The sequence below is a fragment of the Salmo trutta genome, chromosome 1 (assembly GCF_901001165.1).
Source record: "Salmo trutta chromosome 1, fSalTru1.1, whole genome shotgun sequence".
Classification (NCBI taxonomy): Eukaryota; Metazoa; Chordata; class Actinopteri; order Salmoniformes; family Salmonidae; genus Salmo; species Salmo trutta.
In genome coordinates this window covers 51,475,886-51,493,316 of record NC_042957.1, presented here as the reverse complement: position 1 = coordinate 51,493,316, position 17,431 = coordinate 51,475,886, and the positions used below count along the sequence as shown (strand labels likewise).

At 45.2% G+C, this 17,431-nt stretch overlaps 1 protein-coding gene across 2 annotated transcripts in view; it reads left to right on the top strand.

Annotated features, from left to right (window-relative positions):
• Positions 1-1,660: 1,660 nt before the first annotated feature.
• Positions 1,661-17,431, top strand: part of LOC115199047 (KN motif and ankyrin repeat domain-containing protein 2) — a 30,179-nt gene continuing 14,408 nt past the window's right edge. Inside the window, exons 1-2 of one of the 2 annotated variants that reach the window (XM_029761576.1) lie at positions 1,661-1,836; positions 12,185-12,281. The gene's annotated coding sequence lies outside the window, so the exon portion shown is untranslated. Of the gene's footprint in view, positions 1,837-11,611; positions 11,748-12,184; positions 12,282-17,431 lie in introns of those variants that run through there. The other variant, XM_029761567.1, reaches the window with a different exon arrangement.

Genomic DNA, 17,431 nt, shown 5'->3' with positions numbered 1-17,431 from the left:
GCTGCCACCACCGTGCTTCACCGTAGGGATGGTGCCAGGTTTCCTCCAGATGTGGCACTTGATAGTCAGGCTAAAGAGTAAAATATTGGTTTCATCAAACCAGAGCATCTTGTTTCTCATAGTCTGAGAGTCTTTAGGTGCCTTTTGGCAAACTCCAAGCGGGCTGTTGTGCTTTTTACTGAGGAGTGGATTCCGTCTGGCCACTCTACCACTTGCCTGATTAGTGGAGTGCTGCAGAGATTGTTGTCCTTCTGGAAGGTTCCCCCATCTCCACAGAGGAACTCTGGAGCTCTGTCAGAGTGACCATCGGGTTCTTGGTCACCTCCCTGACCAAACCCTTCTCCCCTGATTGCTCAGTTTTGCACTGACATGCACTGTCAACTGTGGGACCTTATATAGACGGGTGTGCCTTTCCAAATCATGTCCAATCAATTGCATTTACCACAGGTGGACTCCAATCAAGTTGTAGAAACATCTCAAGGATGATCAATGGAAACAGGATGCACCTGAGCTCATAGCAAAGGGTCTGAATATTAATGTAAATAAGGTATTTAAAAAAAAAACATTTCTGAACATTTCTAAACCGGTTTTCACTTTGTCATTAGGGGGTATTGTGTGTAGATGAATGAGGAATTTTATTTTATCAATTTTAGAATAAGGCTGTAATGTAACAAGATGTGAAAAAAGCCAAGGGGTTTGAATACTTTCCGAATGCACTGTACTGTATATAACCTTGAGAGGGTTAATCATTCTAGACACATGGTTTTACTACCCTGGGAATATGAGTCCCAGGACTGGATTTAGCCAGCAGGGGAAATATTTAAACAACTAAATTATTAAACACCTTCGTTTATTAATTGATAGGCTATAGGCCTATAGTATATTGTGTTAATAATGCAGATGGGTATCTAATTTTTATGTGTATCGACATATGGCATATTATTGCTTTATTTGTATTTTTTTTAATGAGAAGAGATGAAACGTTCCATTTGGAGTGGATTATGAATAGGCTGTGGATGGGTTATCCTGAAGCAACTGAACAGGTATAGTCATCTGGCCCTCAGGACGCATCTTTGCAGACATGAACCACCCTAATTATTGGCCAGACGATGCAGAGCGGACCCCTCGGATCTCCATTTGAACCTGATGTCGGCTCAAGTCGGACTATGCGCCCCTTTCTGTTATTTTTCATCGTGCAATTAATTTCCTGTGTCGGTGTGCCTGACATTGTAGCCGTAATGTTTGTCTGCCCAAGTAAACGCCCATTGTATGGATGTAGTGTGTGTTATTGATATGTAACACGCTATACAATAAAAACACACCCACCCTTTTTAGGCATTAATCAATCAGTGATATAACTGTGGTGTATCAATTCTCTGTAAAACAGTAACCGCATTTACGTCCCTCAATCGACTATTTAGTATTCTGTAAGACACGGGTAGATTCCAGGGGAGACTAAAGTATGACGTCATGTTACGGGGACCATATTCCCCATGCGCAGTCACCGATACATTTTTCTTTTAAAGAATGGAAAGAAAGAGCAATGCTGACGGACTTTAGGTCACCCTTGCATTAGGCTACATTTCTATAAGTCACACTGAGCCATTAATACGACGACTCGCTTATTCCAACTCTTACATTTTACAATTGTGAATGAATATGCAGAGATGTCTGAGTGGAATGGGGCTTCTAGCCTAAGGTACTAGTCTGTTCTAAAGGCGCTCCTGGCCCTTTAAGAGCGGAGGGAGGCGGTTCTGAACCGCTTGGCTGCGGTGTTTTTGTCTCCATGTCAGTGCGCTCCTGGCCCAAGACGTCTGAACGGATTTATAAGGAGAGGTAAGGACAACAGCCTTTTGATAAGATCATAAATTCTTAATTCCCAGCAGCCTGTATGTTAACATTTGCTTAATTCTTAAGTCCAAAATGGTGTCTTGCGTAAGATTTCTTTTGTCCTATTCCTTCGCCGGTTTGTGTCTTACTTCTAGAAGTAACGGGTCTCTTATTGCCCATTCTCTACCTATTTAACTGCGTTACGTTTGTATGAATTGGTGTGCACTTTCCCCTAAATATTACTATAAGTATTAATGGCCTAATGAGTGGTTTCGTTCTCGTGCATAGTAGGTTATTTGGCTGAACATCATTGGCGATAATGCGCTCCTCGAGGGAGCGCACACAATGCATTGGGCACTGGCGCGTGTGTTATCTCTGAGACGTTTTGTGTTAATAGGTCATGTTGGCTGAATTTTATTGACAACTGAGAGAGCGGTCTCACATTTTCACTGAGGTTATTGTTCAAATTGGAGAGAAGATCTTTAGTTAATATTTGCGTTCAGGAACATTTTGGAAACTTGCCACCCTCGCTCTTCTGGCTAAACTTTAAAAATGTGGAACTTCAACTAGAACGTTTTTCGATCAGGTTCTTTCTTCAATCAAAGAAAGTTTTGAAGTTGAATTCCTGAATATTTTCAGATGAATCCCTAATTTAAAGAAAACCCCGTGATTGCCGTTACTCCAGGGAGAGGGTGGGTCCTTCCATTCTTCCACTTTTCATTAGCCTACTTCCAGATGTGCATCACTTTCTCATTGCCACTCTGCCCTTAACTTTGGTCTGGTTTAACCGCCCGTCCGTGAACGGATGTCTGCCTCAAAAAACTATTGGGCCTAAGGGAGGGCTGCATCAACAAAAAGTTGAATTCGTTCTATCGGGTTTTCCTCCTCTCTAGAAGAAGCAGTGTCTGGAAGAACATTTAACGCCTCTAGGCCTAATAGCCTACTAATGATTTTCACGGTTTGTCTATTGGTCATTATTAAACTGTTGAACTTTGGAGAAGATGGATACAACCCAAGTGTCATTTTGTGGGAATAGGATACAGTCTAGATAGGCCCATATAATTGTATATGGGGTCCTTTGATCAATCATTGATCACTTGTTAGCAGTCTGCTTTCACACAGACTAGGCCTACTTTATAGGTGACCGACAGAGGTCTCCATAGGTGTCCTAGAATGCAAGGTGCCCAGTTGGAGTTATCCCATGCACGTGCCAGCAGCAGCGGGGATGGAATCCGTAGCCTAACTGTCTCACTGACTAGGTCCACATTCCCGATTACACCGTTAGGAACGAGGGGCGCTGTAGTGGAATTCCAAATGGAGGAATGCAAGGTTATAAAGCCCATTTGTAGCGGTGGACCACACGCTGGGCATTTCAATGATTTAGCTAGACTAATGGAATTACGCCATAAACCTGCATGAAGCTTCATGTTTGTGATCGTCTGGATTTATTAGAATTTGCGGACAGGTCGTAGCGGGCCAGACTGTCCCCTTGCTGACACCCCTCTGTTCAGCTGAAACCATGGTTACACACATGAGCAATTCATTTAGAGTTGCCTACCACCTTGAATCAGGTAGTGGAATATAATTACAGACGCTCTGTGAGTTAATGCGTGTAGGCGGTCAAGGTATATTTCACTCTGCCATTTTACAGTTCATGTCCTCTTGTGTAGTCTGGAAACTAGTCCTATCACATCAGTCAATGACCAATTGTTACTGATTCAGTGAGCAGAAAGCCTTCTACTTCTGCACAGAAAGGCATGTCATACTTGAGCCTTACACTACTGCCATAGAAGGTGTATAGTAGGTTACAGCTCAAATACACATTTGGACATCATGTATAGCTTTCTGCAAATTTCACAAACATAAGTTTCTTGTTTTGGTGGTAAAATGGATCACAGTTTGTGCACCTTTTTATCGATAGAATATCAATATTTTTTACTTTAATATGAGAGTAACTTATCACCAAATTCTCCATCAGTATTAATAACTGTTTTGGTGAAGCCGGTAGGCTATAGTGCCTTGCTTATATGACTGCTAATCACTCATTGCTGTGGAGAGGTGCAGATGTATTTAGCTATAGCAGGGGATGATTACATAGCTCTGATATTAGAATGGGGCCAGATTGGGGGATTTGGCTGTTGAGGGTTAATACCCCTGCTTGTTTATTCAGACCTACAGCCAGAGACAAATCCTTTAAAGTTTTCAGTCAACATATTCCTTGATCATGCATGTAGAGTCCAAGGAAGCATGAATCATTATCTGCTGGACTAACCCCTGGAGTAATCCTTCTTAAAATACATGAATCGTTCTGAAAGGGAAGATGGATCTTTCTATTCACTGACTCGCAACAACCTCCCAATGCCTTGTCGTATGGTTTCAAGTCCTGCTTGTTGTTATCTAATTTACTTCCCTCATTGAGTTAGTCAGGAAACAATCAATGAGGATCCCGGTGAACGGGTCACTTAGATACATCATCAGGGCTCCAATGGTTGACTACTTCCTTCCGTTACCCCACTGTGCTGCATGTGACCACCACTGACTGGCTCCACTGACCTGAGGTTTTAAGCCCAAAACTGCTGTGAGTCTGACCAGCTTTCCCCTGCCTGGACTAACAGCTCTGCTCCGGTCTTCGTCTCCGTCTCTGTCTCCCCTGAACCTTCCCCAAATCCTTCCAGAACACTGCCTCTCTGGCCTCCATCAATCCTTATCCCTCTACCTCCCGTTCTGCACAGGAATTTTCCCTCTCTCTCTTTCTCTCACTCTGTCTCTCACTCGCTGTCTCTCCCATTCCTTCCACCTCTCTCTCTCGAATGCATACAGTTTTTCTTCTTTTGTTTCTGTTGCAATTCCTGTCCCTGGGCCCCACCCTTAGCCAGGCAGTTTCCTTTTGGAGGAGTCAACACAATGACCAATGGCAGCTGTGATGCTGATGTTTATTCTTCTCCTGTTCCAGACAGGAGAGCAGGCAGGCAGGGCTGAGGCCAGGTCAAGCAGTAAGGCCGCTCCCTGGCTGTATGGGCCAGACTATTTCTGCAGCATGCCGTCTTTCTCTCCAGACCCTACTCCTCCTTAATGTTAAAAACAGTCGTCCTATTTGCTTGCAGTAACAGGGCATAGTCTACATAGCTTGGCTGGGTTAAGGCTTCACTGACATTTTCAACCTCTCCCAGACCCAGTCTGTAATACCTACATGTTTCAAGCAGCCCAACATAGTCCCTGTGCCCAAGAATGCCATGGTAAGTGTCTAAATGACTATCGCCCAGTAACACTCACATCTGTAGCCACGAAATGCTTTGAAAGGCTGGTCATGGCTCACTTCAACACCATCATCCCAGACACCCTGGACCCACTCCAATTCACGTACCGCCCCGACAAATCCACAGATGACAAAATCTCTATTGTACTCCACACTGCCCTCTCCCACCTGGATAAGAGAATGCTGTTCATTAACTACAGCTCTGCATTCAAAACACCATAGTGCCCTCCAAACTCATCACTAAGTTAAGGACCCCGGGACTTAACACCTCCATCTGCATCTGGATCCTGGATGGTCTGCCCCCAGGTGGTAAGGACAGGCAACAGCACATCCGCCACGCTGACCCTCAACACAGGGGCCCCTCAGGGGTGTGTGCTTAGTCCCCTCCTGCACTCCCTGTTCACCCATGACTGTGTAGCCGCGCACAACTCCAACACCATCAATAAGTTTGCTGACGACACCACGGTGGTAGGCCTGATCACCAACGACGATGAGACTGCCTATAGGGAGGAGGTCAGAGACCTAGCAGTGTGGTGCCAGGACAACAACCTCTCCCTCAACGTCAGCAAGGCAAAGGAGCTGATCGTAGACTACAGGAAACAGAGGGCCAAGCACGCCCCCATTCACATCGACGGGGCTGTTGTGGAGCGGATCAAGAGCTTCAAGTTCCTCAGTATCCACATCACTAAGGATCTATCATGGTTCAAAAACATCAACACAGTCATGAAGAGAGCACGACAACACCTCTTCCCCCTCAGGAGGCTGAAAAGATCGTCAAAAAGTTCTACAGCTGCACTATTGAGAGCATCTTGACTGGCTGCATCACCGCTTGGTATGGCAACTGCTTGGCATCTGATCGCAAAGCTGGGCCGTAGTGCGGACGGCCCGGTACATCACTGGGGCCGAACTCCCTGCCATCCAGGACCACTATACCAGGTGGTGTCAGAGGAAGGCCCTAAAAATTGTCAAAGACTCCAGTCACACAAGTCATAGACTGTTTTCTCTTCTACCGCACGGCAAGTGGTACCGATACACCAAGTCTGGAAACAATAGGACCCTGAACAGATTCTACCCCCAAGCCATAAGACTGCTAAATACTTACTTAAATAGTTAACCAAATAGCTACCTAGACTATCTGCATTAACCCTTTTTGCATTTCCTTTATTTTTTATTTTTTACTCATAACATACACTGCTGCTACTGTTTATTATCTATCCTGTTGCCTAGTAACTTTATTCCTAGTTATATGCACTAGCTCAATGACCTCGTACCCCTGCACAATGACACAGTACTGGCACCCCGTGTGTATATAGTATGGCCAAGTTATCGCTAATCCTTGTGTATTTATTATTACTTTTATTATTATGTGCTATTACTTTTCTATTATTTCTCTATTTTCTCTCGGCATTGTTGAGAGGTGGCCGTAAGAAAGCATTGCACTGTTCATCAACACCTGTTGTTTACCAAGCATTTGATGAAATAAAATCGGATTTGAAAAATGTGATATGTGTTCTCTGTTCCTAGTTCAAACCCACTATTAGTTACTCAGAAGCACATCGCCCTCACAGTCATTTGTTATATCCTGGTCAATTGAGAGCATCTGTCCTCCTCATGCACATGTGAAAGTCTTGTTTTTCATGCGAATGAGGCACGACATTTGTTCAAAAAAGAGTGGTTTACTTGCAAAGGAACCACATGATGATAAATGGCTAACATCCTTGCCACTTCTGAGTAGAGACCAGCAATTCATTGGTCATTGGTTATTAATGCATGACCAGTTGGCTAAATGAAGCCATCTGTTAGAATGAGAGTTAGGGTCACATACAGCAGTCCCCAGCAGATGCAGAAAGAGCACTGAAGGTTTCTCCTCCAGCGAATAATGTGATACCAGCATGATGTATGTATTTGTTGGTTTCCAAAATAGTTTTCATAATAGTTCCAATTTTCCCATGTATTGTTCCAGTTTTTTTAACATGGTATTATACTCATTGGACAGGTCAATCATAAGTAGCCTGGGTGCTGACAAAATAACATTCAGCTTCATTTAGGAACTTGAAGTGCTGCCTCTTTGTGTGCTGGGTTTCTATTGTGAGTCTCCTTTTCTCCTTAAACCAGTAGTGGAATGTTCAAAATATGATCGTAATCTTACAGGCCGAACGAGTTCAGATGACGAAGAAAGATCTTTTGAAACGTAATTCACCCTTGGTCAAGAGTTCCTCTTAAACCCTCTTGAATCCCGGTGATGTCTGCCCTGTTTTGGTAAGAGCAGAGGACACAACATTATGGTGTGGCCGCTGGGAGTTTCAATGACTCATACTGGTGGATTCGAAATCTTAGAACAGTCATGGTGTTCTCATTCTAGAAGTTTCCATTTAAAAGTTATTCTCTTCTCCCTCCCTATTTTCTTTCTCTCCCCCACTCCAGTCTCGCCCCTCTTGTTGTTCACCCACACCCCTCTTTCTTTTCTCAGTCTTTCACTCACATACTGTACCTCCACTCTCCTGCTCTCTCTTTACTTTACTCCCTCATTCTTTCTCCCTCTCCGTCTCATTTTCCCTCTCCCTCTCCTTGTTACTTTTTCTCCTGGGCTTGGAGGAAGTGACTGGGTTGTTTCTGGGTCCTGGGGGAATACAGAGATGGAGCTCCTTTTCCTGTAACCCTTTCTTCATCAGACCTCAGGCAATCACACAATAAGCTACTTTAATGGCACATCAATGATATATATCCTTTATAATGAACAGTGAGAAAGGGTTACCCACGATGTGCCCTCTTCCAGTCTGGGGTCTGGTGTTGAGGGCTTGTGGTGCTGAGTGCCTGTGCATGGTGATATCTTTTGAGTGGGTGTACTGTATATATGTCGTCATCTCACTGCTGCTGTTGAAAGGCTACTACTGTCATGGTGGATTTGATACTCACCACTACAATTTACCAGCGTGTTTAGATGGAAGATGAGAACAAAGTTACTGTATTTGTTTCTTCAGAGCGTATACCTGAAACAATGAACTGAAATGATTCAGCTGTGTTTGTGGGTCTGTGGGAGTCCCATGGGTTCAAAGGATCCTGGAGTGTGTGTGTGTGTGTGTGTGTGTGTGTGTGTGTGTGTGTGTGTGTGTGTGTGTGTTTTCAGCTGTGTGATGAAAGGGTAGTGGGTGCAGACGTGGGAGTGTGTGTTAACCTATCTCTTCAGAACTGTTTGACTCTTTCACAAAAACAAGAATGTACAAAAGTTTGCAGAGCCTACCTCCCACCTCATAACACTGGGCACCGCATACACATTGGTATATACTGTGTGTGTTGGTATATACTGTGTGTGTTGGTATATACTGTGTGTGTTGGTATATACTGTGTGTGTTGGTATATACTGTGTATGTTGGTATATACTGTGTGTTGGTATATACTGTGTGTGTTGGTATATACTGTGTATGTTGGTATATACTGTGTGTGTTGGTATATACTGTGTGTGTTGGTATATACTGTGTGTGTTGGTATATACTGTGTATGTTGGTATATACTGTGTGTGTTGGTATATACTGTGTGTGTTGGTTTATACTGCGTGTGTTGGTATATACTGCGTGTGTTGGTATATACTGCGTGTGTTGGCATATACTGCGTGTGTTGGCATATACTGCGTGTGTTGGCATATACTGCGTGTGTTGGCATATACTGCGTGTGTTGGCATATACTGCGTGTGTTGGTATATACTGCGTGTGTTGGTATATACTGCGTGTGTTGGTATATACTGTGTGTGTTGGTATATACTGTGTGTGTTGGTATATACTGCGTATGTAGTTTTAGTTTAGTTATGACATTTTATAGTCTGTATAGACTAGTTATTCCACTGTTATTATACTCTATTGTGATATTTACTGATGCTTTCTAGTATGATAGAATCACATTTGTATTGATTTGTGATGACTGATAAGAGTAGGACTCTAAGACATGTACACAGACCTCCCAGACATTGGTTGCTCGTCATCACTGGGCCTGTTTGTATTTCCGCTCTCTGACAGTGTCTGGATCCACAACAGACAACAGCCTCAGACACCATTACGTTTGTTTTGAGGCTTATTTTCTTGGCTGTAACAGTTTCTCCTCTCTCTCTCTATCTATCTATCTATCTATCTATCTATCTATCTATCTATCTATGTGTGTCTCTCTGTCTCCCTCCCTCTCTTTCTTTTATTTATGTATGTAAATATGGGTTGATCGTGTGTGTGTCTCTCTCTCTCTCTTTCTCTCTCTCTGCCCCTCCTAGCTCTATATTAGAACCAGCTGTGGAACTAGGGGCTGAATGAATGGCTCATTGTGATTTGGCTGTCGTTCCTCTATAAGGCTCTGTTTCTCTCACTCTCTCCTTCCCTCCCTCTGTCCCATGATAAAAGTATTCAACAATGGACTGAGTAAGATAAAAGTTCATAATGTGACATTCTTTAAATGGAAATCACTGACGTCATTTGGCCACAACTCCACAATGAAATGTACAAGTTAAGTCCCAGAATTTGCAGTGAAAGCCAAGGTATGAGAAAAAGAAAGAACCTCCATTATCACGCAGCTTATCTCCTGGAACTTGCACGTATTTGTGACAAGACGAATCTGAAATCACATGGATTTGCAGATAGGGAATATTGGCTGTATTCCTTGCAAATCACGCGTAAGTATAGGTAATGTCGTGGCGATGCCTTGGCAAGATCCTGGGGTAACATTATCTGGGTCGGCCCAGACGGCATCCCTAGCCGCGTCCTCAGAGCATGCGCAGACCAGCTGGCTGGTGTGTTTACGGACATATTCAATCAATCCCTATCCCAGTCTGCTGTCCCCACATGCTTCAAGAGGGCCACCATTGTTCCTGTTCCCAAGAAAGCAAAGATAACTGAACTAAATGACTTCCCCCCATTGCACTCACTTCCGTCATCACGAAGTGCTTTGAGAGTCTAGTCAAGGATCATATCACCTCCACCCTACCTGACACCCTAGACCCACTCCAATTTGCTTACCGCCCCAATAGGTCCACAGACGACGCAATCGCAACCACACTGCACACTGCCCGAACCCAACTGGACAAGAGGAATACCTATGTTAGAATGCTGTTCATGGATTACAGCTCAGCATTTAACACCATAGAACCCTCCAAACCCGTCATTAAGCTCGAGACCCTGGGTCTCGACCCCGCCCTGTGCAACTGGGTCCTGGACTTTCTGACGGGCCGTCCCCAGGTGGTGAGGGTAGGAAACAACATCTCCACACCACTGATCCTCAACACTGGGGCACCACAAGGGTGTGTTCTCAGCCCTCTCCTGTACTCCCTGTTCACCCATGACTGCGTGACCATGCACGCCTCCAACTCAATCATCAAGTTTGCAGACGACACTGCAGTGGTAGGCTTGATTACCAACAACGACGAGATGACCTACAGGGAGGAGGTGAGGGCCCTCGGAGTGTGGTGTCAGGAAAATAACCTCACACTCAACGTCAACAAAACAAAGGAGATGATCATGGACTTCAGGAAACAGCAGAGGGAGCACCCCCCTATCCACATCGACGGGACAGTAGTGGAGAAGGTGGAAGCAAAAATTGTTCCTCGGTGTACACATCACAGACAAACTGAAATGGTCCATCCACACAGACAGCATGGTGAAGAAGGCACAACAGCGCCTCTTCGACCTCAGGAGGCTGAATAAATTTGTCTTATCACCAAAAACACTCACAAACTTTTACAGATGCACAATCGAGAGCATCCTGTCGGCAACGGCTCCGCCCACAACCAAAAGGCTCTCCAGAGGGTAGTGAGGTCTGCACAACGCATCACCGGGTGCAAACTACCTGCCCTCCAGGACACCTACACCACCCGATGTCACAGGAAGGTCAAAAAGATCATCAAGGACAACAACCACCCGAGCCACTGCCTGTTCACCCCGCTATCATCCAGAAGGCGAGGTCAGTACAGGCGCTTCAAAGCGGGGACCGAGAGACTGAAAAACATCTTCTATCTCAAGGCCATCAGACTGTTAAACAGCCATCACTAACATTGAGTGGCTGCTGCCAACATACCTACTCAATCTCTAGCCACTTTTATAATTAACATTTGGATGTAATAAATGTATCACTAGTCACTTAAACAATGCCACTTTATATAATGTTTACATACCCTACATTACTCATCTCATATGTATATACTGTACTCTATACCATCTACTGCATCTTGCCTATGCCGTTTCGGACATCGCTCATCCATATATTTATATGTACATATTCTTAGTCATTCCTTTACACTCGTGTGCATAAGGTAGTTGTGAAATTGTTAGATTACTTGTTAGATATTATTGCACGGTCGGAACTAGAAGCACAAGCATTTCGCTACACTCGCATTAACATCTGCTAACCATTTGTGTGTGACCAATAAAACTTGATTTGATGATTTGATTTGGGCGTTTCTGTGAAACCAGAGGGGTGTGTTACATGGCACTGGGTTCAAGAGTGTGAGTCAGGAAGTGCATGAAAACATTGCTCAATGTCATGACAGGGAGGTTCCCAGCCAGCCTCGGTTGATTAGCCATACAGCAGTCTGTGTTGTTGTGGTTCAGACTCAGACGGATGAGAACTTTTCTCAAGGCACTAGCTGCATGGAGGTCTGTTGCTGCTCTGAAATTAGGTCCATCGACTTGTGAGTTTGATTGGCATTTTGTGGTGAGATGGAAAGGATGTTTTCATGTGAGGAGCTGTCACTGAGGCAGCGGAATGTGTTTCTGGGGTTTGTTTTCTACTGCAGACCTGGGTGTTTTAGTCTTACCCTGCCTAAACATTGGGTAATCCCTGTTTTGTAAGAGAGGCCTGTTTGTAGCCCTCTGGAGAGGCTGGGATGGACCTGTTAGAGTTGTCATGGACGTTTTGAGATTTGATGGCTGGTTAAAGATTCACCGGATACCTCAATGATGTGCTTCATTTGGAACTTGGTTGCATTTATCCCAAGTTTATTTTGTGGGTCTTTCTGGTCTTTTCTGTTTTCTGATCTCTATCTCAGTAGGATTATGAAATGGATGTTATGATTTCTTAATATAAATGTTAATATCTTTCCATTATCTTCCTCCATGCTGTGCTCAGGTGCTGACCGTGAGAAAGAGGGGAGGGAAGAAAAAGTGGAGAGAAGAGAAGCCAGAGTGAGGAGGAGAGACCAACCCTGCAGCACTCTGAGCAGCTGGTATGGAGCAGAAAAGAAATCCCTCTTTTCCTAATTCATAAACCATTCCCAAACTTGTGCAGAATAGCAATCACACAAAAGGCAGCTATTTAAGACGTGGGTGGAAGATTCCATGATTTTATCTGGGTAGTGGGATTCAAGGTATTTCTTACTTTGCGGTAAGACAGTGAATGAGGTAAGACAGTGGATAAAGACAATGTGTTGGACATACAGTCAGGTCCAAAATTATTGGCACCCTTGATAAAGATTAGCAAAACAGACTATAAAATACATAATACAAATACTGAGACATATTGTATGCTCAAAGAAATTGGGAGATTATATTATTATTATTATACTAATACAATTGCTCAGAGAAAGAGATTTTGTTTAACAAGTAAAGCAATTTTTCTCAGAAAGATAGGGTTCAAAATGTTTGGCACCCCTGTTTTCAATACCTTTCAATACCTCACCTTGCAAATATATATATAATTGGAGAACACATTGAAAGGGATCTTAGACCATTCCTCCACACATAATCCTTCCAGATCTTTGATATTCTTTGTCTGCGCCCTCTTCAATTCAAACCACAAGACCTGGTACTGGGTAAAATTCATAATGCCGTTGACCTTAAGGGCCCCAGGACCAGTGGAAGCAAAATAGCCTCATAACATCAACGATCCAACAGCATATTTTACAGTAGTTATGCGGTTCTTTTCTGCATATGCATCTTTCTTTAGATGTAAAACCCAGCACTGGTGTGCGTTGCCAAAGAGCTCTATTTTTATGTCATCTGAACATAGCACTGGTTCCAATCCAGTGGCTCTTTGGCCACTGTTGAAATCATACATTAAAATCATACATCTTTATAAAAGTGTGTCTTTAGCAGCGATTTAAAAAGAGGCACAGAATCTGCAAGCCGGATCTACTCTAGACTTTGGAATGGCCAACAGTGCCCTGCCAGAGGATCTCAGGCTGTGTCCTGGCTCGTAGGGAGATAAAATATCTGAGTGTAACGGGTGTCGTATAGACGGGACCAAGGTGCGGCGTGTAGAGTGCTCATACTTTACTTTAATGATAACACTTAAACAAAACAACAAAACGACAGCCAACAGTTCCATCAGGTGATACTCACAAAATGGAAAACAACTACCCACACCAACACAGGAAAAACAGGCTGCCTAAGTATGGCTTCCAATCAGAGACAACGATAGACAGCTGCCTTTGATTGGAAACCCTACCTGGCCAAAACATAGAAAACAAAAACATAGAATGCCCACCCATCTATCACACCCTGACCTAACTAAACAGAAAAACACAGCCCTCCTAGGTCAGAGCGTGACAGTAACCCCCCCCCCCCAAAGGTGCGGACTCCCAGCCGCAAACCTGAACCTATTGGGGAGGGTCCGGGTGGGCATCCATATTTGGCGGCGGCTCTGGTTCCGGGCGTAGAACCCCCCCGCCCACTGATCCCCCTGCTTCTGTGCGTCCGGAGGAACCAGACCGTGGGTCATCGCCGGAGGCTCTGAAATGCCAACGCCGCTGAAGACTCTGAGCTGAAGGCCGCCGCTGAAGACTCTGGGCTGCAGACCGCCGCTGAAGACTCTGGGCTGCAGACCGCCGCTGAAGACTCTGGGCTGCAGACCGCCGCTGAAGACTCTGGGCTGCAGACCGCCGCTGAAGACTCTGGGCTGCAGACCGCCGCTGAAGACTCTGGGCTGCAGACCGCCGCTGAAGACTCTGGGCTGCAGACCGCCGCTGAAGACTCTGGGCTGCAGACCGCCGCTGAAGACTCTGGGCTGCAGACCGCCGCTGAAAACTCTGGGCTGCAGACCGCCGCTGAAGACTTCGGACTGCGGATCTGTCGCTGGAGGCTCCGGACTGGGGAGTGTCGCTGGAGGCTCCGGACTGGAGAGCGTCGCTGGAGGCTCCGGACTGGGGAGCGTCGCTGGAGGCTCCGGACTGGGGAGCGTCGCTGGAGGCTCCGGACTGGGGAGCGTCGCTGGAGGCTCCGGACTGGGGAGCGTCGCTGGAGGCTCCGGACTGAGGAGCGTCGCTGGAGGCTCCGGACTGAGGAGCGTCGCTGGAGGCTCCGGACTGAGGAGCGTCGCTGGAGGCTCCGTACTGGTGAGCGTTGCTGGAGGCTCCGGACGGAGGAGCGTCGCTGGAGGCTCTGGACGGAGGAGCGTCGCCGGAGGCTCCGGACTGGGAAGCGTCATTATCGGTTCCAGACTAGTGACCGTTGCTGCTGGCTCCATGCCATGGATCATCTCTACAGGTTCTGCGCCATGGATCATCACAGGAAGCTTCATACCATGGATGATCTCTACAGATGCTTGGCCATGGATTATTCCTACAGGCTTCGTGCCAGGGTTCATCCCTACAGGCTCCGGACCATTTATAATCCCTCCAGGCTTTTTGCCAAGGATTATTTCTACAGGCTCCGGGCCATGGATTACCTCTAGAGGCTTCGTGCCATGGAACATCCCTACAGGCTCTGGGCCATGGATCATCACTAGAGGCTTCGTGCCATGGATCATCTCTATAGGCTTCAGACCATCGCTTATCACTGGAGGCTTAGATCGTGGAGCTGAAACCGGTCTCACCGGACTAGGAAGACGCACTGAGGACCGAGTGCTCAAAGCAGGCACCGGCCGTACTGGGCTATGGAGGCGAACTGGAGGGAGAGTTTGAGGGGCAGGCACAGGACTTACTGGATTCTGGAGGCGCACTGGAGGGAGAGCGCGAGGAGCAGGCACAGGGCGTACTGTGCTATGGAGGCGCACTGGAGAGAGAGTGCGAGAGGCAGGCACATGCTCACCACAATAAGCACGGGGAGTTGGCTCAGGTCTCAGTCCTGGCCCAGCCAAACTACCCGTGTGCCCCCCCCAAAAAGAAATTTGGGGCTGCCTCCCGTTCTTCCCCGGTAGGCTCCGATATCTCTCTATTACTTGCCCCCAAGTCCAGTTTCTCCTTTCTATCCACTCCTCACTTGACCAGGTGTCCATTTCTGCCCGGGCACGCCGCTTGATCCAATCATGGTGGGTAGTTCTGTAATGTGGGTCGTATAAAGGGGACCAAGGCACAGCGTGTAGAGTGCTCATAATTACTTTAATGATGACACTTAAACAAAACAACAAAATGACAGCCAACAGTTCCATCAGGTGATACTCACAAAACGGAAAACAACTACCCACACCAACACAGGAAAAACAGGCTGCCTAAGTATGGCTTCCAATCAGAGGCAACGATAGACAGCTGCTTCTGATTGGAAACCATACCTGGCCAAAACTTAGAAAACAAAAACATAGAATGCCCACCCATCTATCACACCCTGACCTAACTAAACAGAAAAACACAGCTCTCCTAGGTCAGAGCGTGACACTGAGATATAGGATTGGGCAAAACCAAGTCTAGTCTTAAAGGAAAAATCCTCCCAAAACCACTAATTCCTATAATTTACCGTGTTAAATAACACTAATATGTGATAACAATATTTGTTGTGATTTTTTTTCTTTCATTTTGTCGTTATAATAAGATTGGTAGCAACATGAAATGTGAAAATCGTTTTGGAAATCTGTTGCATCTCAAGTCGACTACAAAACCCACAATGCAATGATCTCTCTATGGGTTGGCTGGATAGCTACCTAGCTTGTTAGCTAGTTAGCCACCCAGTATTGAAAACTGACATTTAGATTGCGAAAACCTCAAACATACAAGTCATTTTCCTCTTAGCTTCCAGTGTAGTGAGAGTGCCGGTCACAATGCCATGTCATATCAGCTGTCTTTCTGCCTGCGTGAACGGCAAGACATCAAATACACATGAAAACATGAAATAACCCCAGGAATCGATAGAACATCGCTCAGAGATACACAAAAATGATTTAACATTCAAAATGGGTGAATATTTCCTTTAAACGTGATTAAATACATCTATTCTGAAAGTGACTGGTAAGTCCTTGTTAAAATCCAAGCTGTAGCATTTTGAACTAACTGTAGACGATGGAGTGATTTCTGACTGAGACATTTATACAAAGAGTTACTGTAATCTAGGCGTGAGGAAATTAAATCATGTATAACTTTCTCCAGATCACTGACTGAAATAAAAGACTTGACTTTAGCTATATTTCTTAGATGATAAAGGCAGGACTGGACAACTTTCTTTACATGCAGCTCGAGGTTTAGGTCAGGGTCAAAGAAGACGCCAAGGTTTCTGGCCGTAGGCTTTACTTTGGTCGACAAATTACCAAGGTTATTTACAATCTGGGATCTAGCGAGGTGGGGACCAAATAAAACAACCTCTCTGATATCGTATCATTGAGCTGGAGAAAATTGTCAGACATCAAACATTTGATGTCAGCAAGACACTTGTGAAGGGTAGCTACGCAAGCTTGGTCACTGGGTCTGATTGGTAAATAAAGCTTTGGGTCACCTACATAGCAGTGAAACTGAATGTTATTATTTCGGATGATGTCACCAAGGGGAAGCATGTACAGGGAAAAAAGGATGGCGCCCAGAATTGACCCTTGAGGGACACCATAGTGAATAGGTGCTAGGGATGATACTGAAGCACCCATGTGCACTGAGAAGCATCTACCACATAGATATGACCTGAACCAGTCGAGGGCAACGCCGGAGATTCCCCCACCTATCCAGCTGGTCAACAAGGATGTTATGATCAATGGTATCAAACTCAGCACTGAGATCCAAAATAACTTTACCCAGTACCAGGACATTTTGGCCAAAAAACTGGTTGCCTCTGCCAGGAGGCTGAAACTTGGTCACAAGTTGATCTTCCAGCAAAACAGTAATCCCAAGCACACACCAGAAGCCACAAAGAAATAGTTAATTGACCACAAAATCAACAGTTTGCAATGGCCATCTCTGTCTCCAGACTTGGACCCCATTGAAAACCTGTGGTTTGAATTGTAGAGGGCAGTCCATAGGAGCAGATGAATGATCTGTAGAAATGTGTTATGGAAGAATGGTCTAAGATCCCTCCCAATGTGCTCTCTGAACTCATAAAACGTTTTAGAAAAAGACTCAGTGACATTATCCTCACAAGGTGAGGTATTGAAAGCAATTGAAAACAGGGGTGCCAACAATTTTGCCCCCTCTCATTCTCTGAGCAATTGTATTAGTATAAAATATAATTTTCCCCAAAAAACATC